This window comes from Eurosta solidaginis, chromosome 1 (assembly GCF_040869045.1).
Source record: "Eurosta solidaginis isolate ZX-2024a chromosome 1, ASM4086904v1, whole genome shotgun sequence".
NCBI lineage: Eukaryota > Metazoa > Arthropoda > Insecta > Diptera > Tephritidae > Eurosta > Eurosta solidaginis.
In genome coordinates, this window is record NC_090319.1 from 242,426,451 (window position 1) to 242,454,443 (window position 27,993).

Genomic DNA, 27,993 nt, shown 5'->3' on the forward strand with positions numbered 1-27,993 from the left:
GTCCACCTTTATGGCGATATCTCGAAAAGGCGTCCACCTATAGAACTTAGGCCCACTCCCTTTTAAAATTATCATTAACACATTTCATTTGATATCCATATCGTACAAACAAATTCTAGAGTCAGGCCTGGTCCACCTTTATGGCGATATCCCTAAATGGCGGCCATCTATAGAACTATGGCCCACTTCCATTTGATACACATGTCATACAAACACATTCCAGGGTTACCCTAGGTTCTTTTTACAACGTGGTCATTTTCCCTTACTTTGTCTGTTAATGTTCGGTTACACCTGAACTTAGCCTTCCTTACTTGTTTATTTTATAAATAAATAAAAATGTAAGGCGATAACCTCCGAAGAGATCTAAGGCCGAGCTTCTCTTCCAATTTGCGTCGTGCTCCTCTTGATTTTTCCCTACAAATTGGCCGGACGGGACCTACATGTTTTATGCCGGCTCCGAACGGCATCTGCAAGGCAGATGAGTTTTCACTGAGAGCTTTTCATGGCAGAAATACAATCGGAGTGCTTGCCAGACACTGCCGAGGGGCGACCCCGCTTAGACAAATTTTCTTCTAATTGAAAAATCTTATTTCTAAAATTTTGATGTTGCTTTGCCCGGGAGTTGAACCCATGGCATACGGTGTGATAGGCGGAGCACGCTACCATCACACCACGGTGGCCGCCGCCGTTGTTTATTTTATATTTATCTTAAAAATCGTTAAGGTATGTAGATCTGTTCACTATATATTTCTTATTTTATACATCCGATTATTCGGAGATTACGAACGGGATAAGATTATTGTTCAGCCCCATTCATGAAAGGTATGAAGTCTTCGGCACAGCCGAAGACAGTCCCGTTCTTACTTGTTTTTATTTCAATTAGGTGGCAACACCTAGGTTAGAAGTCTTAAAACGATATACACTATCTATGTGCCAAATTTTATTCAAATCGGTTCAGCGCCTTCCGAAATATACACAATTTTTGCTCGTTTAAAGTAATATTTTTTGCGGTACCAACGAGTACTCGATGCCGTTAAAAAAAAAACAAAATTTGATAGACCATACCTACAAGCAAGCATAAAAATAAAAAATTGTACCAAAACATATTGTTTAGAAACTGTAATCGTTCCCCTATCAGAGCTGGTAGAATTAAGTACAATTACCATTACCAATACTCAGTAATTGAAAACACTAATTACAAAGTATCAGTGGAGTAGTGAGGTTTTCTTGCGCCGGGGAAAAATATTTTAACGTTAAGCTCAAACTTTTTTATGAGAACCCCCGAATTCTTAATCGTCGGAGTGTAGTTATTTTGGTGTGAAGGTCATGATAACGGTGGGAAAGTCCTCATACCTCTCCCACCCTCTTCCTGAAATATAGGAAACGTTGCCCTCGTTGCTGAAGAACAACAACGGAGGGATCTTCGTTCCCCGGGGGGTTGAAAGGCATAGACGAGGAACTTATTTTTGTCCAGCGGCTTCATGGCTCTTCTGCGAATGCAGATTGGAATCAACAATAGAAAACTATGCTGCAAAATAAACATTTATATCCCTGGTCTCTTCAAATTTTTCACATCACAGGACTTGACGCTGATTTAATGTACATACGGCCATATTGTTCACGACGTGGACCTTGCACATAACAGAACAACTGGACAGCCACTTCGATGGCACAAGGTTACTACTGTTAAACCCCAACAACTTTTGGTTGTAACGTTCGAACACAGTCTCTGCTTCAATAAAAATGCATCCGAAATTGCCTACAATGCACAAAGATGCATAAAAATCCTCAAATCGTTGCAACGGAGAAAGTTGCAGGGCTGCCAAATTTCCCACTTAGAACTGCCACGGAATATCTTCTTAAGACATCTGCATAAGCCCTATGACGAGATCAAGGATAGTATGATCCAGAGCAACACGAACGTAGAGTCTGTGATTTCCTTCACAATCAGGCTCCCGCCTTTGCAGACATTGACGAAGAAGAATGCACACTTCCGAAGGATATGCGCGTTACTCTGCCCCAACTTCGATTTCTATGTATGGCCCCAGCCTGTTGTATAGCACAAATCATGTATTCGTCTGCAATGTGGAACAAAAATCTGTAATAGCAACTTTTTATACTCAGCTGAGCAGAGCTCACAGAGTATATTAATTTTGTTCGCGTATCGTATCCTGTAACAGAATAAACTAATCGAGATAGATATAGACTTCTATAATCTATAATATAGAAGTCTATGTCTATCTCCTATCTAAAATAATCTATCTCCTATCTAAAAAAGAAATCCATTTAGCCATGTCAGTCCGTCCGTCCGTAAACACGATAACTTGAATAAATTTTGAGGTACCTTGATGAAATTTGGTATGTAAGTTCCTGGGAGCTCATCTCAGATCGCTATTTAAAATGAACGAAATCGGACTATAACCACGCCCACTTTTTCGATATCGAAAATTTCGAAAAACCGAAAAAGTGCGATAATTCATTACAAAGACGGATAAAGCGACGAAACTTGGTAGCTGGGTCCTTGAAGATATCATGATGAAATTTGGCAGGAACGTTACTCCTATTACTATATGTGTTCTATGTGTTCGGATGACGAACACACCCACCCTTTAAAAAAAATTGTTTAAAGACAAATTTTAACAAGAATTGAATATCTTTACAATATATAAGTAAATTATGTCAACATTCAACGCCAGTAATGATATGGTGCAACAAAATATGAAAATAAAAGAGAAATAGCAGACCCGGCAGACGTTATTCTGCCCTAAATTTGGTCTATCTGCATACATTTTAATAAGCTTTTTCCCTCTACCTCTGCCCTCGCCCCTCTCCACTTTTTCCTAATCTTTGTACTAACTCCTCCCTCCGTATTTTTCGCTTCATCTATCTCCATCTTCGTCTCATTCTATCCCTTTCTCAGTCTCCTTCTCTCTGTTCTCTTCTCTCAAGTTTTTCTCATTCTTCTTCATATCTTATTGCCAGTCCCAGAGGATGGTATGTATTTTGTTCAAGTCCCATTCCGAGTCTCAGTCCCAGTCCCACTCGGAGTCTCAGTCTCAGTCCCAGTACCAGTCCTAGTCCTAATCCCAGTCCCAGTCCGTCTCGGGTATACTTCCCGGAAAAAAGCATCGTAAATACTAATATAGGCGAATTTATATACCAAATTTCAGGCAAATCTAATAGGACGTATGTAAATAAGTATGTGGGTATTATTAATTCATGTCTTTATTTCGGCTTCGCATGCATATTTATCAGTTTTGCCAGGTTGATGCGACTATATCGAATATCACAATGAAAACTACTTTAAAGCTCTCAGCAACAGCTTTCATTTGATATCCATAATACACACACACTCAGAGAAAAAATCGTTCTAAAACGAATGAAACCAGTTCAAAATTAAGAACATTTGTTGACAAAAGTCTGTTAAGTACGCGTTTTCTTAACTCGTGACCGATGGACTTGTTTTAAGAACGGTTTTCCAAGCACACCGTTCGCATTTTATGACCAGTTTAGTATTGATGTGTGAACCTTCTGTGCTCAATTCAAGCACTACTTTTTTAATTATTAATTTTTTTTTCATTAATAAAAAATATTAGTAACATAAAAAATTATTATTAAAATTCCAAAAGATTGGAAAAAAAGCATAAAATGCATTTTTTCATAAATTTCTCTTATTGAGAAATCCTTATTTGATGATGCAATGTGAATATATATTTAAAACATTTCATAACCAGTTTGAGAATTACCTGTGCATATGTGAATGGAATTGATCGAAAAATAAGAGTTAAAAAAATAGAATATAAAAAATTGTTTTAAAAAACTTCAGAGTTTGACGGTAATCGAACCCGCGCCACATGATTGCAAGCGCAACATCATAGCCGCCCGGCCACTACAAATGCTTGATGTGTTGTGCCAAATGTTGTATTTAACATTGTAGTGCACACGAATTATACCGTTTGTTTTCACTCGAACTTAATTTAAGAACATTGTCCTTAATTTAAGGACATTGGTCTCGTTAATAGAACATTTGTTTATATTTTAAGACCAGCCGTTCTCTTTTCAAGAAAATGGTTGTCAGTTCAAGAACAAGGTTGTTGTTTTGAGAACAGGTCGTTCGTTTTTCAAGAACAAAAAAGTAAGAACATGAAAAGCTTGAATTGAGCCCGGTGGTGCTGGATTTTAGAACGGCCTTTTTCTCTGAGTGCACATTCTAGGGGAATCCGGGTCCATGTTTTGGCCTATATCTCGAGACCCTAGTCACCCAGCGGTGTAAAACTTACTCTGTACTAAAGCACACATCAACTGCTTCAATTTGATACACATAATGTAAAAACGCATTCTAAGTGTATCTAGCCGTTCACGGGGCCACGTTTTGGCCTATATCTCGAGACCCTAGTCACCCAGGGCTACGAAAATTACCCTGTACTAAAGCACCCATCAACAGCTTTCATTTGTTATCAATATTCTATAAACACATTCCAGCTGTACCCGGGTCTACGTTTTGGCCTATATCTCGAAACCCCAGTCACCTAGGGGTATGAAAATTACCCTCTACTAAAGCACTCATCAACAGCTTTCATTTGATAATCCAGAAAAAAAGATATATGCTTTCAATTATTCCACAACCTGTCGCAAGTGTTCCGAGTAATGCATGCATTTTTTAGTATAGAAAATTTTTTCCAGAAATCAGTTATAATAAAAATACAAACTATCCAGGAAGTTCTGCTTTGCGGACCATTTGGCTCCCCCCTATGAGTAGCGCCCGGGGCAAGATGCCCCCTTACCCCCCCCCCCCCCCCCCCCCCCCCCGCCCACCTCTCTCCACCACTTCCAAATATAAGCACATTTTATTGGTACTTCATATTCAATAAATACATGCATTTTCCATTTATTTTTCAAATAATTTCAATTAATCGAAAATTTCAAAATTTGTGTAAGGAAAAAAACTTACTCATTGTTAAATAGCAAGAATAGTTAATACTCCATCTTATAAACATAGCTATTTTGTTTTTAATAGTAGCCATCCTATTTTTCGGAATAAATAAGTGCTTGAGTCGCGTTGCTTTTTAATTTTTCCGGGACCTGAATGGTCTTGGTTTGGTATGTGTGCCAAATAAGAGGCAAAATTAAACTGTTTCAAAAAGGCTGAGCATTGTCATAGACTGAGGAGATATTATACAAACCAAGAATTTTATGGTCAGACCACTGAGTAGCTGACATACGCTGTCAGCACCTCTTTATAGGTCAACAGTTCCCTATGAAACTTTTGAAAGTATGTTTGGAGTGTCTGGGTACTTGGGATGATAGCGAGATTGCTGAATTTAGGGGTTTCTTGTAATTTATTTTCTTAAAGCTGAGAATAGGCACAGTCCTAGAAAATATAATATTAAGCGAGATTTCGATGATCTTGTGAAAAAGCGTGTCTAAGAGTCGCACATACATTGTGAAAAATATTTTTTAAGGGTTTTCATCAACGTGGGGTTTCATTTCAGTAAAAGAAGGTTGACTTTGACTCGGCTCTGCAGCTTGGAGAGAGCTTTCATAAAATTCTTATGCGAACTCTTAATGTAAAAAATAAATGTTAGAGTATTCAGGTTGTTCAATTCTCAATAATTACTTAGTGTACATATATAGCATTTTCCGGTCAAATGAAACTTTATTCAAGTCAAATGAAACTTTTTTCAAGTCAAATGAAACTTTTTTCATTTCAAATGAAACTTTTTTCAAGTCAAATGAAACTTTTTTCGTTTCAAATGAAACTTTTTTCGTTTCAAATGAAACTTTTTTCATTTCAAATGAAACTTTTCCATTTTAAATGCAACTTTTTTCAAGTCAAATGAAACCATACTACTAAGGTATTTGTCATTATATTTATATCGTACTTTATAACGCTGTTTATCAAATTTTTCTTCAAGACGACAATTAATTCTAATTAACCAGGCAAAATTTTTGCCCAAATTTTCTTTGTGAATTTAAGCTGCAGTTAAGGTCAGCTTAGTTTAACCTTGCCTTTTGATCGTTTGAATTTTTTAATAGATAAAATAGCAGGGTTAAACGCTAGGAAACTTATATACTACAGTTTAACCATCATCTGATTGTATAAGGTTAAACTAAACCGACTTTAACTGCAGCTTAAATTCACAAAAAAAAATTTAAGCAAAAATTTTGCGTTCAATGTGGCTAATTAGAAATAGCTGTATTAAAGATAAATTTGATAAATACGTTATAAAGTACGATATAAATATATTGACGATTACCTTAATAGTATGGTTTCATTTGACTTGAAAAAAGTTTCATTCTAAATGAAAAAGTTTCATTTGACTTGAAAAAAGTTTCATTTGACCTGAAAATGCTATATAAAGCGGCAGGAAATCGGTTTTTGTTTCATTAAAATTTTTTTATTTTTAAACAAAGAAAATAAAGTGAAATATGAAAAGTAATTGTACGTGATATTTAAAAATTTTAATTAACAAATACTTGTAAATTTACCAATTACCAACACCAAGAATATTCATTACTGCTCTGGTGTACCTGACACTTTCATTTCCAATAATAAAACGAATTTCTACCAACGCACTAATATTCTTTTAAGCGTTTACAAAACTGTACACCCTTTACATATTCTGCCACCCTTAAGGTTGGAGACCACCCTACAGTAAGTAGCTTTTGATAATTTTAACATATTTATGTTAAAATCTGTGTGAAACAAGGATATTTGCAGTTTAAAAGCAGAAGGACCTCTGTTGTTAACAGTACAAAACATTAAACAGCAGGGCACCATCTGAAGTGAAATTTCGGTACTATTTACATATCCTTTAAAGCGGCAACCTTTTGAGTTTTGAGGGAGGTTTGTGCCCTTGTTGATTAACATTGTACACACTCACATATGTACACCACACATGGTATGCTGAATTAAACGGCAGATGGCGCTTCAAATGCAGACAATGCCCAATAACAGTTAAATAACCTGTCCATGACAATAATAGCTTACAAATTACAAGCCAGCTTAATAAAACCGCACTGCGTTTTTTAGCGCACGCAAACAACCGGCGTTTTTTGCTCTAACCCAAATAAGCATGCGTTGCGACAACGTAAAGCATGTGTGCAAACGTCAAATCTAAATTTCACGCAGAACAAAATTGGAAATAGAGTTAGGTTTTCACGCAGCAAATTCAATTTGGGATGCTCTCATACAAGTTGTATGTGCATGAGACATTTTTGACAGAAAATGACTTGCGTGCGTTTATATTAGGTTGGCTTGTTAGTGTTAGTCCTACCAGTAATGGGATTTTCGATACAGCTATAATTTTGTTAAATAAAAGTACTGTGTCCCTATAATATTTTGGTGATTTTGGTTCTTATCTTTTCCATAAAAATATGAACACTTTTTTACAGATAGAAGTTACTTCCATTTTTTTTATAAAGCACAACAGCGTTCTAGGGAACTTAAGCTTTTCGGAAATACATAGTACTCGAGTATATGCTTTTGCTTTTTTACCACAAAATCCATCAATGGTTAATGGCTTTCAGTCGTATGGCATATTTGGTGCTAGATGTCTACCTAAACTGCATACAAATTAATGGAAATAAAGAAACGTATTTGTACAAATTTACATTAGACGTTTTATATTAATAATTCGCACTACCAACGCTAAATCACCTAGGCGTGTTAGAAGCTTTGTCATACGTTTTCCAATAGGCGCTTTTCAAATGCTGATTATTGTTGTGCAATTAAACCGACAAACGAGCCGCTCATCGAAAATGTGATTATCGACATACCTGCACAAAATATTTATTAGCTGCTTCTTGATCATATCGCAAACTATACAAAAAAAGATAAAAATTATTGATGTTATTAGATATATGGAATCCGCTGAATGTGGTTGTAGGGTTGGTTAGCGGTCTAGAGGCCTAGAGTTACGTCTTCATAAGAGTATGGTGGGCTGTCGGTGATTTAGGTACCTCAGGAACTATGTAGTACCTGGAAAGCTGCAAACCAGTAAGAGTAAAAGTGAATATTTGCGATTTAAGGTGTTGCAACTCATAGCTTCCGCAACCCAATTCTCAACCTCATCTATGGCAGGCAAATCCTGTTACAAAGAATAGAATGTTTAATGAGGTCATATTAAATCGTTCTCGAGGTGGTCGGGCTAATACCCTAACCCGATAACACTCGGGAAGTGTACTTATCGATACAACAACAACAACAATATAAGTGATTCTCTTGGAATGCTGGTACATACATCGAAACTGCCTCAAAATGAAAGGGTTTTCTCTAAGTCGACAAAACATTTGCGTTCCTTTATTCCGCATCCCGTTTTATTATATGCAGTTATTTCACATGCCGTGGCATTATTAATTGAATACACGCCGGTCTTTTATTGCAAATATGCTATATCATTATGAAGCGAGTCTGTCTTCTTGGCGCCACTTGCTGCTTCTAGATCTGATAGCTGTATCACTCCTAAGAGTTAGTCTTAGCCTGGCAAGCGCAGACACAAGTACAAGACGTGTCAAGACCGTTTCTTCCACTTACCCAAACTTCCAACATTTGCTATCACGTAAAAAGCCTAATTTAACAGCATGTGATTCCAGAAGGCAGTTTCTGGCAAAATACCCATCATGAGCTTATAGTTACATTTTTTCAATGTTTAGAGTAACCTTGTTATTCTAAGGTTGCAAGACCTGCACATTATCTTCGACACTTCGCATCCTCGAGCTGCGGTTCACGCCTTTCATGCTGGGATAACCATGTGCAACTTTCCCCTCATTTTAATCTCACCCAACCTTATTGGGACATTTACGGTGCAAGCTTCGCAGGATGCGCCCGTTTTAGCTACTTCATCGGGTTTTTCATTCCCATATATTCCCATATGTCCTGGGACCCAATATATATAAGCTTTCCTCCAGCATTTCTATTACTTTGTTTACGGCTTCTACCTACGCCTTATTTCCGGATTAGAGCGGTATACCGTAGACTCTACTTCCATTACTTTGGAACCATCAGTGTGCCCACCTCGGCTGCCATTTGGACACACTTGTGCCAACGATCCACCTCTATTGTGGCCCTAAGGGCCCTATCGAAGCGCAAGTACGAAATAAGGTAATCTGTTCGTCCAATCTTTGATGACGCTGGTCTACTATAGCCTATGGTTTGTGCTCAAGCTGCCCAACAATAAGAAACTACTTAGCTTACAAAAATATTTATTGGATACATACATGCTTTCATAAATATGTATGTCTGTGTATACACCTCTATTTTTATACCCAGCTGTACTTGTACACAGGGTATTATAACTTTGATTGGATAACGGTTGGTTGTACAGGTATAAAGGAATCGAGAAAGATATAGACTTCCATATATCAAAATCATCAGTATCGAGAAAAACTTGATTGAGCTATGTCCGTCCGTCCGTCTGTCCGTTACCACAATAACTTGAGTAAATATTGAGATATCTTCACCCAATTTGGTATACGAGTTTATCTGGACCCAGAATAGATTGGTATTGAAAATGTGCGAAATCGGATGATAACCACGCCCACTTTTTATATATATAACTTTTTGGAAAACACAAAAAACCTGATTATTTAGTAAATAATACATCGAGAATGTTGAAATTTGACGTGTGGACTGAGATTGAGACTCTTGATAAAAATTATAAAAACTTTTTAAAATGGGCCCACTTGTGATAAAATCAATTTTACAAATATTATTAATCATAAATCAAAAATCGTTAAACATATCGTAACAAAATTCGGCAGAGAGGTTGCCTTTACTATAAGGAATGCTTTGAAGAAAAATTAACGAAATCGGTTAAGGACCACGCCCACTTTTATATAGACGATTTTTAAAAGGGTCGTGGACGAATAAAATAAGCTATATCTTTGCAAAAAAGAGCTTGATATCAGTGGTATTTCATTTCCCAAGTGGATTTATAACAATAAATAGGAAAAACGTCAAATTTTAAAAAATTGGCGTGGCACCGCCCCTTTTATGACTAAGCAATTTTCAATGTTTCGGGAGCCATAACTCGAAGAAAAATTAGTTAAGAATAGAACCATTTGTAATGTATTATTGAGCAGCCTGCCTTGTAACACTATTGAGCACACAAAACAAACAACAACAGCATTTCAAGTGTACAGCTGGGTATGTAATGTTCGGTTTCAAACGAACTTGGACTTCCTTACTTGTTTTAAATCAGTTTCTTGAAATCCTGATATTCACCAATTTCGATTGTTCTCATATTCACACTTCACAATTAACACTATTCGTTGACAACATGGTTAGTTAGGTTAAGTTGATTGTAGAAATGTAGATACGAATACATGATGTCGTACCAACTCCATACATGTGTCACTCGATTGGAGTACGGCATCCTTTTATTTATACATATAGACGCAAAGTTAAAAGATGTTAAACCCAGTTTGGATATCCCTTCATGCCCCTTCGGACAGCCACTGTTCCCCAAAATGAACAACACTCTATAGAGCAAACGTACTTTCAAAATATATATATATATAATCACAGTACATGTTGTTGCATGAAGCAATGTGGCAGTTTAAGCTCAGAAACTTATTAGCAGGACAAATACGTATATAAATATGCACTTAACCCGTGTTAAACATTGTTTACAAATAGTCTAATTTTTAAAGCTCCCGCGCATGTACATAAAAAGTTAACACAGATCTTACTCGAAAGTAGATAATAATAATAACTTGGTGCAACATAAATCCAGGGAAATTCAGGCCGAGCTTCTCTTACAATTTTCGTCGTACTACTATTTAACTTTTCCTATAAATAGTAGGTGTCTTTCACTGGACCTAAATTTTCCATGCCGAGACTGAAAGGTATCTATCTACCTGCCTTGAATTTTTGCTGATAAGCTTTATTTGACAGGAAAACTCGAGGAAAGAGCCAAACTCTCGCGAAAAACTTTTTAAGAGTATTTTGTTTCCTGGGACTTTAATCCTCCTATTTAAAGAAAATTTAGAAATCATAAAATACTTTAAAATTTATTCTTTGAAGCGCAGAACTTATTGAACAAACTTTAATTAAAATTATTAAGAAATGTCTATATTAGCAGTAAACAGCGATATTTGAATAACTTTATCTAAACACCAACTCAATCAGCTAGAAAAAAAATAGTTTTGAAATTAATACATCTATACTTATTTTCCGTTTCTGAACCACTGTGCGGGCCACAGATAAATTTTTACTAAGCAATATCTCTGCGAATAATAATTTTATTTTTACACTTTTTTACTGCCAGACGGCCACTGAAATATGAAATGCGAAGAAATAAAAGCAACTTTCGAGAGCTTACCTCATACCGCATTTGGCCGCGTACCATATTTGACTGAAAGAAATAAATATTTCTGGTAAAACTACGCAAAATCGTTTTTTATTTTTTTATTTTATATAAAAATAGTAATATCAACGAAACTTAATGATCTGTACGATTGAAATTTTACAGAAAGAATGAACTAAAAGTGGGTTTGCTATCACCCATGCTCCCATTCGAAACCGATTGGGCTCACAGTTATATCGTCGGTGGAATTGCAAAACCACCCACTAAAATTTTTGAAAGAAATTAATCTATTTCTATCCAGGTTATTTATTATATTGAACAAATTCCCAGAAAGTTCGATACTTTAAGTTCTTTTTTACTCCAGCCCTTATCTGTAACGAGAATAAATAAGATGCGGCCGTAGTAGGATTGAAATATTTTTTTTATAAAATAACCACTAGTTTAGATGAAAGACCAGTTTTTTCCTGTGTAATTATTGCAAAGTGGCATCTCCGATTTTCTTTTGTTTCTGTTTCCATTGCTACTGAAATTCTATTGTTTACTGGAGCAGTTTCACATCCTTCAGTCGGCTGATGCTGTCGTTTGAGTATATGATGAGCTTGGGCACTTACGCAGCTCTGGGTTTAAAGTTACAATTGACTCAAAGGTCACTCTCTCTCAGCATTGGCCACAAGGCTAGCCAACAAAGATGGGAAAATACCAAATAAAGCATTAAAAAATGTGTTAATTGTGTTTTGATAAAAATGATCAGAATCTTGCTACAGCATATATGTAAGTATATGCATGTAATTGTACGACATAACATACGTAATAGTTATTATTTTTTTTTTGCTTTTTTAATTTTGCCGAGCGGAATGAATGACTTAGGTCTAAAAAGAAGGTGTGCAAAATGTCACTCGGATTTGACACCATATGCATTCATGAAATAGTTGATAGCCGATAATTTAGTACTTATTTATTACATAAAAAATGCACAAAATTAGATTGTGACGGCAATATATGTATATAAGATCAAAATTAAAGCAAAATATATATTACTTATTGAGGTATTTTGCAACATACAACGATACGGCTTGTGACATATTTCTCGCATAAAGGCGCAAATAGCTCTTAAATGCTAGTGTGATCGAAAAAAATTAAATGGCTGGTTGTTAGAGCTATAAAAGAAGGATTTGCCGACTCCATCATCACACTGGAAAACGCATTTTCACAAATTTTAAGAAATGAAAATGGGATAATTACAAAACTTATACTGACTATCGTTTTGCTGCCCTCCCTATCGCGACTGATGTCCGTCAAGGAGAGCGTACTTTCAGCAAGGTCATTGAATCCGCTCGGCTCGTTTCATGCCCACCGAAAAATCCCGGAAATCCGGTATTCCAGCGGAGGCCGTCACTCTAGCGAGAGGACGTGACTTTGCTTATAAAACAGCACGACACCGACGACTCCCAAATAAGGGATATAAACAACGCTTCAGATTGCTAGTGGATGAACACAATCATGCGAAATGGGAAGAGCACTTAAAGAATTTTAACCTCTCTGCAAGTGTAGGTAAGCTATGATCCACCGTAAAGTCCCTATTAAAACCGACTAAGCACAATGACAAAATCTCCATCGCCTTTGGCGATAAAGTGCTGTCGGATGCAAAAAAATGCGCGTGTGCTTTTTGCCGACAATACGCAATGCATTCTACGGTTGACAAAGTCAAACGGCGGGCCAACAGACGCACACACAAGCATAAATACAGCGCGTCCCCAATTACCATCGCCGTCAAAGGGGTTGAATATGCCATCGTTCATCCTAAACCACCTAAAGCAGTAGGCCCAGACAGCATAGCCATGCCGATCATATTGTGCTATACCAAGTGTGTCAACTAAGCGATAAACGTCAAAACTACAAACAGCCTCGCTCACCTGATGCAAATCTCAGGTCTAGAGTTGCATTTTTGGTACGAAAGACCACTTTACGCTGAGTTGCATTTGATAGTCTAATAAAACTTTGTAGTGTTTACAGATGATTTAGTTGCATATATTTCCGCGGAAATATAAATAATAGAAGATTTGTAGCCTCCAACCAGGCGGAAACATACGGAAAGAAAAATTTATTAAAATTAGAGTCAAACAAGAAAGGAAGGGCACAGCCGAAGACTTTATACCTTTCATGAATGGGGCTAAAGACTAATCCTATCCCATTCGTAATCTCCAAATAATCGACTGTATAAGATAAGAAATATATAGTGAACAGATGTACATACCTAAACGATTTTTAAGATAAATATAAAACAAAATAAGTAAGGAAGGCTAAGTTCGGGTGAAACCGAACATTACATACTCAGCTGAGAGCTTTGGAGACAAAATAAGGGAAAATCACCATTTAAGAAAATGAACCTAGGTTAACCCTGGAATGTGTTTGTATGACATGGTTTTCAAATGGAAGGTATTAAAGAGTATTTTAAAAGGGAGTGGGCCATAGTTCTATAGGTGGACGCCATTTTGGGATATCGCGATAAAAGTGGAACAGGGGTGACTCTAGAATGTGTTTGTACGTTATGGGTATCAAATTAAAGGTATTAATAAGGGTTTTAAAAGGGAGTGGCCGTAAGTTGTATATGTGAAGGCGTTTTCGAGATATCGACCAAAAGGTGGACCACGGTGAACCAGAACATAATCTGTCGGGTACCACTAATTTATTTATGTATGCAATACCACGAACAGTATTTCTGCCAAGATTCCAAGGGCTTTTGATTTCGCTCTGCAGAACTTTTCATTTTCTTCTACTTAATATGGTAGGTGTCACACCCATTTTACAAAGTTTTTTCTAAAGTTATATTTTGAGCCAATAAACTAATCCAATTAGCATGTTTCACCCTTTGTTAATATTTGATATAGAATTATGGCATTTTTTTAATTTTTCGTAATTTTCGATATCGAAAAAGTGGGCGTGGTCATAGGCCGATTTTGGCCATTTTTTATACCAAGATAAAGTGAGTGCAGATAAGTAAGTGAACTAAGTTCAGTAAAGATATATCGATTTTTGCTCAAGTTGTCGTGTTAACGGCAGAGCGGGAGGACAGACGGTCGACTGTGTATAAAAACTGGGCGCGGCTTCAACCGATTTTGACCTTTTTCACAGAAAACAGTGAACGTCATAGAATCTATGCCCCTACCAAATTTCACAAGGATCGATATATTTTTGTTCGACTTATGGCATTAAAAGTATTCTAGACAAACGAAATGAATAAGGGCGGAGCAACGCCCATTTTGAAAATTTCTTTTTTTTTTTGTATTTAGTTGCACCATATCTTTACTGGAGTTGAATCTTGACATAATTTACTTATATACACTAAAGATATTAAAATTTTTGTTAAAATTTGGCTTTTAAATTTTTTTTTTAAAAATGGGCGTATTCTTCATCCGAGTTTGCACACTTTAGCACATGTTTAGTAATAGCAGTAACGTTCCTGCCAAATTTTATGATGATATCTTCAACGACTGCCAAATCACAGCTTCCAAAACTTTTAAATTACCTTCTTTTAAAAGTGAGCGGTGCCACGCCCATTGTCCAAAATTTTACTAATTTTCTATTCTGCGTCATAAGATCAACCCACCTAAAAATTTTATCGCTTTATCCGTCTTTGGTACTGAATTATCCCACTTTTTCGGTTTTTCGAAATTTTCGATATCGAAAAAGTGGTCGCGGTTGTAGTCCGATTTCGTTCATTTTAAATAGCGATCTGAGATGAGCACCCAGGAACCTACATACCAAATTTCATCAAGATAGCTCAAAATTTACTCAAGTTATCGTGTTTACGGGCGGACGGACATGGCTAAATGAATTTATTTTTTCGTCCAGATCATTTTTATATATAGAAGTCTATATCTATATCGATTAGTTTATGCCGTTACGGATTACCGTTATGCGAACAAAGTTAATATACTCTGTGAGCCCTGCTCAGCTGAGTATAAAACTAGGTAGGTACTTCGTGGGAGGATGCAAAGTTTCACGTTTTTTTGTGGTCTGCATGTAAAAACTATTACTACGAATCACGTATTTCAACAATATATGCCGTCAACGTAAGTATTTGATGAAATTTGAAGCTTCTAGCCGTAAACAAGGGGCTAAAATGACAGTTTATATGGGGTATATAATATATATATCTACCACCGATCTTTATGATTTTTTCAAACAATATATGCTATATGCGTTAGAATTTGGTGCAAATTGTAATTTCTAGCTGTTAAAATGGCTGCATATATATATATATATATATATACTATATACCGCCATATATATACTATATACCACCGATCTCTATGCTTTTTTCACACAGCAATATATGCCATATACGTAAGCAACCGGTGAAATGTGAAGCTTATAGCTGTTAAAATGGGGCAGATATTGCGAAAAGTTTCTTATCTGAACAATCGGTTGTATGAGAACTTAACAAAATATAAAGCGCCACACGTGTAACATGTTTCCATAAGGAAAAATTTCATTTCTATGGCTGTTTACACAAATGCAAATGGGCAAAATTATATAAACGTTTTGGTCGCTTCAAAGCAAAGATAATGCAAGGCGTTTCATTGTTATACTCAGTTGAGCAGAGCTCACAGAGTATATTAAGTTTGATTGGATAACGGTTGGTTGTACATATATAAAGGAATCGAGATAGATATAGACTTCCATATATCAAAATAATCAGGATCGAAAAAAAATTTGATTGAGCCATGTCCGTCCGTCCGTCCGTCCGTTAACACGATAACTTGAGTAAATTTTGAGGTATCTTGATGAAATTTGGTATGTAGGTTCCTGAGCACTCATCTCAGATCGCTATTTAAAATGAACGATATCGGACTATAACCACGCCCACTTTTTCGATATCGAAAATTTCGAAAAACCGAAAAAATGCGATAATTCATTGCCAAAGGCGGTTAAAGCGATGAAACTTGGTAGATGGGTTGAAGTTATGACGCAGAATAGAAAATTAGTAAGATTTTGGACAATGGGCGTGGCACCGCCCACTTTTACAATAAGGTAATTTAAAAGTTTTGCAAGCTGTAATTTGGCAGTCGTTGAAGATATCATGATGAAATTTGGCAGGAACGTTACTACTATTACTCTATATGTGCTAAATAAAAATTAGCAAAATTGGATGAAGAACCCGCCCACTTTTTAAAAAAAATTTTCTTTAATTCAAATTTTAACAAAAAATTTAATATCTTTACTGTATATAAGTAAATTAAGTCAAAATTCAACTCCAGTAATGATATGATGCAACAAAATACAAAAATAAAAGAAAATAAAAGAAAATTTGGTAGGAGCATAGACTCTATGACGGTACCTGTTCTCTGTGAAAATGGACGAAATCGGTGGAAGCCACGCCCAGTTTTTATACACAGTCCACCGTCTGTCCTTCCGCTCGGCCATTAACACAATAACTTGAGCAAAATCCGATATATCTTTACTAAACTTAGCCCACGTACTTCCTGAGCTCACTTTTTCTTGGTATAAAAAATGGGCGAAATCTGACCATAACCACGCCCACTTTATCGATATCGAAAATTACGAAAAATGAAAAAAATGACATAATTCTATACCAAATACGAAAAAAGGGATGAAACATGGTAACTGGATTGGTTTATTGACGCAAAATATAACTTTGGAAAAAACTTTGTAAAATGGGTGTGACACCTACCATATTAAGTAGAAGAAAATGAAAAAGTTCTACAAGGCGAAATCAACAGCCCTTGGAATCTTGGCGGGAATACTGTTAGTGGTATTGCATATATAATTTAATTAGCAGTACCCGACAGATGATTTTCTGGATCACCTGGTCCACATTTTGGTCGATATGGCGAGAACGCCTTCACATATACATCTAAGGGCCACTCGCTTTTAAAACCCTCATTAATACCTTTAATTTGATATCCATATGGTACAAAAACATACCAGAGTCACCCCTGTCCCACCCTAATGGCGATATCTCGAAAAGGCGTCCACCTATAGACCTAATGCCCCCTCCCTCCTAAAATGCTCAGTAACACCTTTCGTTTGATACCCATATCGTACAAACATTCTAGAGTCACCCCTGGCCCACCCTAATGGCGATATCTCGAAAAGGCGTCCACCTATGGACCTAGTGTCCACTCCCTCTTAAAATGCTCAGTAACACCTTTCGTTTGATACCCATATCGTACAAACATTCTAGAGTCACCCCTGGCCCACCCTAATGGCGATATCTCGAAAAGGCGTCCACCTATAGACCTAATGCCCACTCCCTCTTAAAATACTCATTACCACCTTTCATTTGATACCCATATCGTACAAACACATTCTAGAGTCACCCTGGCCCACCCTAATGGCGATATCTCGAAAAGGCGTCCACCTATAGACCTAATGCCCACTCCCTCTTAAAATGCTCAGTAACACCTTTCGTTTGATACCCATACCGTACAAACATTCTAGAGTCACCCTTGGTCCAGCTTTATGGCGATATCTCGAAAAGGCGTCCACCTATAGAACTAAGGATTACTCCCTTTTAAAATACTCATTACCACCTTTCATTTGATACCCATATCGTACAAACACATTCTAGAGTCACCCTGGCCCACCCTAATGGCGATATCTCGAAAAGGCGTCCACCTATAGACCTAATGCCCACTCCCTCTTAAAATGCTCAGTAACACCTTTCGTTTGATACCCATATCGTACAAACATTCTAGAGTCACCCTTGGTCCACCTTTATGGCGATATCTCGAAAAGGCGTCCACCTATAGAACTAAGGATTACTCCCTTTTAAAATACTCCTTACCACCTTTCATTTGATACCCATATCGTACAAACACATTCTAGAGTCACCCCTGGCCCACCCTAATGGCGATATCTCGAAAAGGCGTCCACCTATAGACCTAATGCCCACTCCCTCTTAAAATGCTCTGTAACACCTTTCGTTTGATGCCCATATCGTACAAACATTCTAGAGTCACCCCTGGCCCACCCTAATGGCGATATCTCGAAAGGGCGTCCACCTATAGACCTAATGCCCACTCCCTCTTAAAATGCTCAGTAACACCTTTCGTTTGATGCACATATCGTACAAACACATTCCAGAGTCACCCCTGGTCCACCCTAATGACGATATCTCGAAAAGGCGTCCACCTATAGACCTCATGCCCACTCCCTCTTAAAATGCTCAGTAACACCTTTCGTTTGATACCCATACCGTACAAACATTCTAGAGTCACCCCTGGCCCACCCTAATGGCGATATCTAAATAAGGCGTCCACCTATAGACATAATGCCCACTCCCTCTTAAAATGCTCAGTAAAACCTTTCATTTGATTCCCATATCGTACAAACACATTACACACGATATCTCGAAACGGCGTCCACCTATGGAACTAAGGATCACTCCTTTTCAAAATACTCATTAACAGCTTTCATTTGATACCCATATCGTACAAACACATTATAGAATCACCCCTGGTCCACCTTAATGGGGACATCTCGAAAAGGCGTCCACCGATAGACCTAAGGCCCACTCCCTCTTAAAATGCTCAGTAACACCTTTCATTTGATACCCATATCGTACAAACAAATTCTAGAGTCAGCCCTGGTCTACCTTTATGGCGATATCCCTAAATGGCGTTCATCCATAGAACTATGGCCTCCTCTCTCTTAAAATACTCTTTAATACCTTTCATTTGATACACATCACATGTTATACAACCACATTCCAGGGTTACCCCAGATTGATTTTCCTTATTTTGTCTCCATAGCTCTCAACTGAGTATGTTATGTTCGGTTACACCCGAACTTAGCCTTCCTTACTTGTTTTTCATATGGCGTTGTCAAGCGTTGTCGATGCTCCGCCCGACAGATGAGTTACATTTATGGCAGCCTATATCTTGCTAAGCAAAGTTCGTTGAATATTAAGGGACTCAAAAAGTTGAAAAATTCTCAAAGGACAACGCTTTCATCGATTGGCACTGGACCTGCCAAAGCGTGAGATCGATGCAACACAAACAAAGCGTCTATGTAAATGCGCCTTAATTTTTGTCGCTATGAGAGTCTCCCGCAAATAAAACGATGCTGTGAGTGGAATCCAACCAAACGAGCTGGCAAAAATATAAATGAATGACAGTTTGACTATTAGATACGTTTTTTTGCAATAACATTGTGGTTTTATCATTTAAAAATGCTGTTAACAGATTCTTGTATTGCACAAATATAATGAACTTGAGTACAGAAATTCAGAAATCCTAGAAAATAGTTTACCAATATACTTTGTAATTGAGTTAAAAGTTTTGCACAATAATTTGAAAAACTATATGTTTTCTATGCTTTTTACTTTTAAAAGAGTAACCTCATGTAATAAATTAAATTTTTAATGAATATAAATAACCCTGAACTGAACAATTTTCGCCATAATATAAAAACCCTGTTTCAATCTTTTACGTCCCTGCACAGAACCCTAATTGACCGTTTTGAACCGAAACAACAATGGTAACCCAGATTTTCCCGTTATGCTAACTTAAGCGAGGGCCTGTCAGAAAGAAGTAAACACACTTGTACTTATCCACAATGATGCCGATGCTTAAAAACTAGGCAAATAGGGATCTAATTATCTAGCGCATGTTAATTGCGGATTAAGTCAATCAGCCGCCACCATAGGACAGGACTCGTTGCGCTATGCCTGTCAGAAGCTTTTGATACGGTCTACCAATTTCCGTAACAACATTGTTTTAAGGACACTAACTCTTTTATAGCCTCGTACGGAAAACGATATTTGTATATGAATACTATATTTTGCTTCCATTTTATTTATCCTTAACGTATCTGTAATATAAAAATGAGCGCAAAATACGAGAACGGTTGGAAAGATTTCGCTAATTCTTTTTTTTTTAGAATATTCTTTGAAGTACGAGGATGGTTCTTACGGAGAGAAAGTTTATAAAAATCGCCTGAAAAAGTCTAAAAACACCACTTTTCTATACCCCTATACAAAAGATTCGTAATATTTGCCAAAATGTAGTAAAAAATCATAAAACTTTTGCTTACACAATAAAACTTTGAAATATTTACCTTTGTTCGGCATAAAAAAATACTTGATTCCTTAATAAAAGATGGCAAAATTGTTTAAACAAATGTAACATTTTTACCAGAAAATGCAGTGCGTGTGTAAACCAGGGGTCGCCAACAGGCCCCCGCTGGTAGTTTTTTGACTGCGTGCAAATACCGATAATGGCGCCCTTTGATTACATATCGTCGCTCCCATGGAAGACTAACACGTTTCAGATTTTCTGTGCTAGTTTTCTATCAGAAAAAATGAAACGTGTTAATCTCTCAAGGGACAATATTATACTGAGTTTTGCTTTAAAAAAGATTTTTTTTTTTTTTAATTTTGTTCATCATAGAATATAAAAGAAAAGAAATTTTAATAAATAGGTATAAAACATTTATTTTGATTGGGGTCTTAGGGCCGTTTTACCCATCTCCGGTTAACGCTAACTGGCAATTTATTTGACAGATAATCGGACGATTTCTGGTAAATAAACTGTCAGTCAGCGCTAACCGGAGGTGGTGAAAACGGCCTTTAATAATATTTGGAGAACTTAAAACAATACATACATACATATGTATGCATATTACAAAAACTTAACTCTTCATGCCTTTATATTTCCAAAATCTTCTATAAACTTTCGTGTATCCAAGCTGTCTAAAATTTCGTGTTCAAGTGAAACTATGGCTAAATTATTAAGTCTCAGTTGGAGCATTCTTTATCTTAAATAATTTTTTATAATTTTTAATTTTGAAAGGGATCTTTCACCAGATGCATCTGAAACGGGCAGATTAAGTAATATTCTTAGCGCTATTGATGTGTTCGGAAATGTTGAAATTAGGTTATTCGAAAAAAGATATTGCAATATGGTTTGTGGATAATTAGACTGATTTTCTGCAAAATGTATCTTTAATGCAACAATTTCCTTAAAAAAATCCACACCGCCAATGTCTGAATCACCACTTGATTCATCCTTTAGCTTGAGATTTAAATCTTAACAGTGTTTCATTAGCTCATCATTAGAGTAATTAAATAAATTATCGTCAAAAAAGCCAAATACGTCAGAAAACGTTTGTAACTCCTCGAATCTTTCTTTTACAGAAGTTATTGCTTGATCTAAGATTCTAAAAAAAACTCTACTTTATATTTATTTTTGGGGTCCATGATTATTTCATCAGTCTGCTCATATTGAAATTGAGTTGGTTTTTTTCCTGGGCGAATGGCATTTACTGGTGGAAAATCTGTTTCAACATTAAGTTCTTGAGCCACTTTGGAAGCTTCTGCTAGAACAATTTGAAAGTGTTTTTTGGTGCGATATTCTGTGAACTTAGCAATCAATGTTATTATAAGATTTGAGCAGATTTGAGTATTCATTGTGGGACTCTGCATCATTTTACTCAAAGCATTAATTTCCCACCGTGGTGTGATGGTAGCGTGCTCCTCCCACACAGTATGCCCTAGGTTCATACCCCGGGCAATTCCACATCAAAATTTTAGAAAAAGGTTTTTCAATTAGAAGAACATTTTTCTAAGCGGGGTCTCCCCTGGGCAGTGTTTGGCAAGCGCTCCGGGTGTATTCTTCCATGAAAAGCTCTCAGTGAAAACTCATCTGCCTTGCAGATGCCGTTCGGAGTCGGCATAAAACATGTAGATCCCGTCCGGCCAATTTTTAGGCAAAATCAAGAGGAGCACGACGCAAATTGGAAGAGAAGCTCGGCCTTAGATCTCTTCGGAGGTTATCGCGCCTTATATTTATTTATTTTTATTTATTATTAATTTCGTTTAAAATTTCGAACCAAATTACTACCGAGCAAATAAATTTATAATTTTGAATATTAAGAGCAAGGGAATGAGCGTTATGAGAAATATTGCAACCCCATTCCGAAGAATTACCAGATATTTCCAGGCGTCAAATATTGTTTCGAGGTGGTACCTTAAGGGTTTAACTGCATCGATTCGGCTAGACCATCGCGTGGCACTTAAAGCTTTTAATTTTAAATCTGGCAAATGTTTGCAAATTATCGACCACCTTTTTTTGAATATGAAGAGAAAACGTAAATTTCTTGAATTATATTAAAGAAATTAACAGTTTCGTGTGTTATATTTGCTGCATCGTTCACTATCAAATTAAGGCTATGAGCCGAGCATGGGACATAAAATGCGCGGTTATTGATCAGAAAATTTTTTTTTTGCTGTCCATTGTGTTTTCCACGCATATTAGAACCGTTATCATAACCTTTACCGCGTAGGTTTTGAATGTTTAGATTTAATTGTGAAAATAAGTCCAAAAGAAAATGGAATAAACCTTCACCTGTGGAGCTGGTGATCGGACAGAAACCAACGAAATTTTCACATATCTCAAGATTATTGGTTTTGCGATTTAACAGAACACGCCTCAGATATGCCGAGCATATCAATTATTTCATTCTGAATTTGATCTCCTAAATAGTGAGTCATACGACCTGAATCTAATTTTGAGTTTTGTGGATATGAATTCTGTGAATATGTTCCCGTCTTACTGTATCAGAGAATGCTATCATTTCGATTGCTTTTAAAAAATTGCCGTTATCAGGTTCATATAATATTTTTGTCGACCCCAGGAAAGCCAGGCACTGTCTAAATAAAAACTTGATAACAGCTATGATTCTTTCTAGCACCTCGCACCATTGTTTTCTTTTTTTTTATTCTAATAGTCGCAGCTGCATTTGATTTACAGTAGCTTTATTTTTTAACATATTATTCAATTGTACCCACGATTTTACATTTTCACTGTGGTAAGCGCTTGTTTCATGTCTTTTCAAGGTTAATGATAAATGCTGCCAATCAGAAAAACCGTTCAAAGAAGATAAACTACTAATAGATTTACGAAATATTTTACAACAAAAACAATAGACGGAATCTTTTGAAGTGGGGTAAGCCATTCTCGTATAAATTTTTCTCCATTTGCAAGATTTCTATTATAGTAATTGTCTGTGAATTTTCTTCCATCGTTAGAGGAAAGTTGTAGTTTGACACCTGTATGGACCCACGACTAACTAAAATATTTACAAGACCATTAGAAATATCACCACAATCTAAATTGCTACAAATTACAGAAGATGACGGGAAATTGCTTACAGGTTCCTCAGAAGTACTTTTTCCAGTTTCACTGTACTCTCGTTCTGAAGAACATACACCTATTTGTTAAGATACGTCCATACCTTCTTGATTTAAAGCTGCGTCCGTTAAGGCTTCGTCAACATTTTCTTGACATTTAGTTTCTTTATTTTCGGGCTTATTTAAAAATTCTTTAAGGAAGCCGCCAATTGCTCCTTCTGTCCCTCTTTTTCTCGTTTTCGCTGTCGTGACTGCGCTCCGGAAAGTATTTTCTTTTTCTGCGGTTCCTAAAATTATTTGTACCCATAAAATATTTATTTTATATTAATCTAAGTACCTACAAAAGAAACTGTAATCAAAATAATAATACATGGGTATTTACTATAACAGCATCGACCCTGCAGCGAAAAGGGGAGATAGTCCCGCATAGAAACAGTTTCGCACTACAGGTTTAATGATTACCTATGAACTTGTATTAGTGGGATGCATAGCGGGACAGTTGGTAGCCACCGCTGTACAAACAGCGCTAAAATTTGAGCAGCTATTTGTATTTAAATTGATAAATCGGAGGCTACGACTATTTTGAACTAGTTAAGAACGCGTTCAAAAGGTCTGCAGAAGGAGCCAATTGTCATTTCGTAGGACATCACAATTAGGGTGTTCGATTATTCGACTTTTTTCAAAAACATTTTTGAAATTAGAAAAAAAACCGGTTTTAAGTTCTCAAAACCGGGGTAAACCGGATAAGCCGGTTTTTTAGTACTTGCCCAAAATAATAAAATTTCCGTTCAGCTAAAAATAAAATTTAGCATACCTATAGGTAAATCGTTTATTAAAAACAAAACAAATTCAATGTGTATTTACAACAGTTAGAAACAAACGAATATTAAGTATTATTTCATTTCATAGTATAATATTCATTTATGGTAAAAAAAAAGTCCTCATATGTGAAGACTTTGCTTATTGCAATTAAAGTAATCTTTCAAAAATAAAAGACAGTTTAAATGTTTCGGGGTCGATGTATTCTTTTCTTCAGTCTTTATGAAACTTGAGACAGAAAATGCTCTTTCACTCTATGTGCTAGTAGGAATTATAGTCGGTATTGTGTTATACATTTTTTCAAGATTTTCTGTCAACAACACAAAGGTGAATGGCAAGATTGAAAGAAAGCTGATATTCCGCATCAATATTTTCACCATATTTCTTTATAACTGCAGCCCCGTCGTGTGTCGATACCAAATGTCATTATCGAAGCATAAAGAAAAATGCCAAGCTTTTTGTTAATTATTTTATTTAAGTTGTTTGCGGTAGCTTTCGTTTTTATCTCCTCCAATCCTACGGTAATTGATTCAAATGACTTTAATTAAGTATCAAAATTAGGGTTAGAGTTACGTTCACATATTTAAGATACGAGTTGTCAGATCAGTCCTCTACTGCTATAGAAAAGCTACCATTATCCTTTTTTATTCGCATTATTTTTTCTTTTAGTTCGGATAGATTTGAAAGATAAAACCTATCGATATGCTCCCATATTGCCGACTCAGCTGGCATAGTATAGTTTTTTGGTTGCGAATATACCAATACCACTCGTGATTTTCTCAACGCTTTTACGGACATACCATCTTCTGCAACACAGCGTGCGAATATTTCCCCTATAGATTATTTTTACCCAGAAACTTTGCTTTTACGGACCGGTGGAGATGTTTCCTGAAGTGGCTGGTGCGCATTCAATGTCTTTCTGGTGAGCATAATTTTTATACTCAGCTGAGCATAGCTCACAATTTTGTTCGCATAACGGTACCCCGTAACAGCATAAACTAATCGAGATAGATATAGACTTATATATATCAAAATGATCTGGGCGAAAATAGAAATTCATTTAGCCATGTCCGTCCGTCCGTCTGTCCGTCCGTCTGTGAACACGATAACTTAAGTACATTTTGAGGTATCTTGATGAAATTTGGTGGTGAACACGATAACTTAAGTAAATTTTGAGGTATCTTGATAAAATTTGGTATGTAGGTTCCTGGGCGCTCATCTCAGACTGTCATTTAAAATGAACGAAATCGGACGACAACCACGCCCACTTTTTCGATATCGAAAATTTCAAAAAACCGAAAAAGTGCGATAATTCTTTAGCAAAGACGGATAAAGCGATGAAACTTGGTACGTGCGTTGACCTTATGACGCAAAATAGAAAATTATAAAAATTTTGGACAATGGGCTTGGCACCGCCCACTTTTAAAAGAAGGTAATTTAAAAGTTTTGCAAGCTGTAATTTGGCAGTCGTTGAAGATATCATGATGAAATTTGGTAGGCACGTTACTCCTATTACTATATGTGTGCTAAATAAAAATTAGCGAAATGGGATGACGAACACGCCCACTTTAAAAAAAAAGTTTTTTAAGTAAAATTTTAACAAAAAATTTAATATCTTTACAGTATAAAAGTAAATTATGTCAACATTCGACTCCAGTAATGATATGGTGCAACAAAATACAAAGATAAAAGAAAATTTCAAAATTGGCGTAACTCCGCCCTTTTTCATTCAATTCGTCTAGAATACTTTTAATGCCATAAATCGAACAAAAATTTACCAATCCTTGTGAAATTTGGTAGGGATATAGATTCTATGACGATAACAGTTTTCTGTGAAAATGGGCGAAATCGGTTGAAGCCATGCCCACTTTTTATACACAGTCGACAGTCTGTCCTCCCGCTCGGCCGTTAACACGACAACTTGCGCAAAAAACGATATATCTTAACTAAACTTAGTTCACGTACTTATATGACGTCACTTTATTTTGGTATAAAATATGGCCGAAATCCAATTATGACCACGACCACTTTTCCGATATCGAAAATTACGAAAAATGAAAAAAATGCCATAATTCTGTACCAAATATGAAAAAAGAGATGAAACATGGTAATTGGATTGGTTTATTGACGCAAAATATAACTTTAGAAAAAACTTTGTAAAATGGGTGTGACACCTACCATATTAAGTAGAAGAAAATGAAAAAGTTCTGCAGGGCGAAATCAAAAGCCCTTTGAATCTTGGCAGGAATACTGTTCGTGGTATTACATATATAAATAAATTAGCGGTACCCGACAGATGGTGTTCTGGATCACCCTGTTCCACAGTTTGGTCGATATCTCGAAAACGCCTTCACATATACAACTAAGGGCCACTCCCTTTTAAAATCCCCATTAATACCTTTAATTTGATATCCATATCGTACAAACACATTCTAGAGTCACCCCTGGGCCACGTTTATGGCGATATCTCGAAAAGGCGTCCACATATAGAACTAAGGCCCACTACGTTTTAAATAATCATTAACACCTTTCATTTGATACATATGTCATACAAACACATTCCAGGGTTACCCTAGGTTCATTTTGCTAAATGGTGATTTTCCCTTATCTTGTCTCCAAAGCTCTCAGCTGAGTATGTATTGTTCGGTTACACCCGAACTTAGCCTTCCTTACTTGTTTTACTTTTGCTTTATTTTTCTAACAAACGTTTACAAACGTTCAAAACAGCTGTTCTTCGGTGCTACCATACAACACATAAGCTCATACATATGTATATTGTTGTTGCCGCTTCAATAAAAACAAGATGATGATACAATTACATGTTTGCCGTATTTCGATAAACTTTCAAAGGTCTTTATAGTCCTTCTGAAAAACCGGTTAACCGAAGAAAAAAGTCGGGTTATTCGATATTCGAAATTTTAGGATAAAACAAGTAAGGAAGGCTAAGTTCGGGTGTAACCGAACATTAAATACTCAGTTGAGAGCTATGGAGACAAAATAAGGAAAATCACCATGTAGGAAAATGAACCTAGGGTAACCCTGGAATGTGGTTGTATGACATGTGTATCAAATGGAAGGTATTAAAGAGTATTTTAAGGAGAGTAGGCCATAGTTCTATGGATGGACGCCATTTAGAGATATCGCCATAAAGGTGGACCAGGGCTGACTTTAGAATTTGTTTGTACGATATGGGTATCAAATAAAAGGTGTTAATGAGTATTTTCAAAGGGAGTGATCCTTAGTTCCATAGGTGGACGCCGTTTCGAGATATCGCCATAAAGGTGGACCAGGGGTGACTCTAGAATGTGTTTGTACGATATGGGTATCAAATGAAAGGTGTTAATGAGTATTTTAAAAGTGAGTGGGCCTTAGTTCTATGGGTGGGCGCCTTTTCGCGATATCGCATAAAGGCGGACGAAGGGTGATTCTAGAATGTTTGTACGATATGGGTATCAAACGAAAGGTGTTACTGAGCATTTTAGGAGGGAGTGGGCATTAGGTCTATAGGTGGACGCCTTTTCGAGATATCGCCATTAGGGTGGGCCAGGGGTGACACTAGAATATTTGTACGATATGGATATCAAACGAAAGGTGTTACTGAGCATTTTAAGAGGGAGCGGGCCTTAGGTCTATCGGTGGACGCCTTTTCGAGATATCGCCATAAAAGTGGACCAAGGGTGATTCTAGAATGTTTGTACGATATGGGTA

The 27,993-nt window shown here is 36.5% G+C and overlaps 1 protein-coding gene across 6 annotated transcripts in view; it reads left to right on the forward strand.

Moving 5' to 3' along the window:
• Antp (Antennapedia) overlaps positions 1-27,993 on the forward strand; it is a 971,420-nt gene that overhangs the window by 223,827 nt on the left and 719,600 nt on the right. Inside the window, exon 1 of one of the 6 annotated variants that reach the window (XM_067760260.1) lies at positions 23,179-23,282. The exons of the other annotated variants lie outside the window; for them this stretch is intronic. The gene's annotated coding sequence lies outside the window, so the exon portion shown is untranslated. Of the gene's footprint in view, positions 1-23,178; positions 23,283-27,993 lie in introns of those variants that run through there. 6 annotated transcript variants of the gene reach the window in all.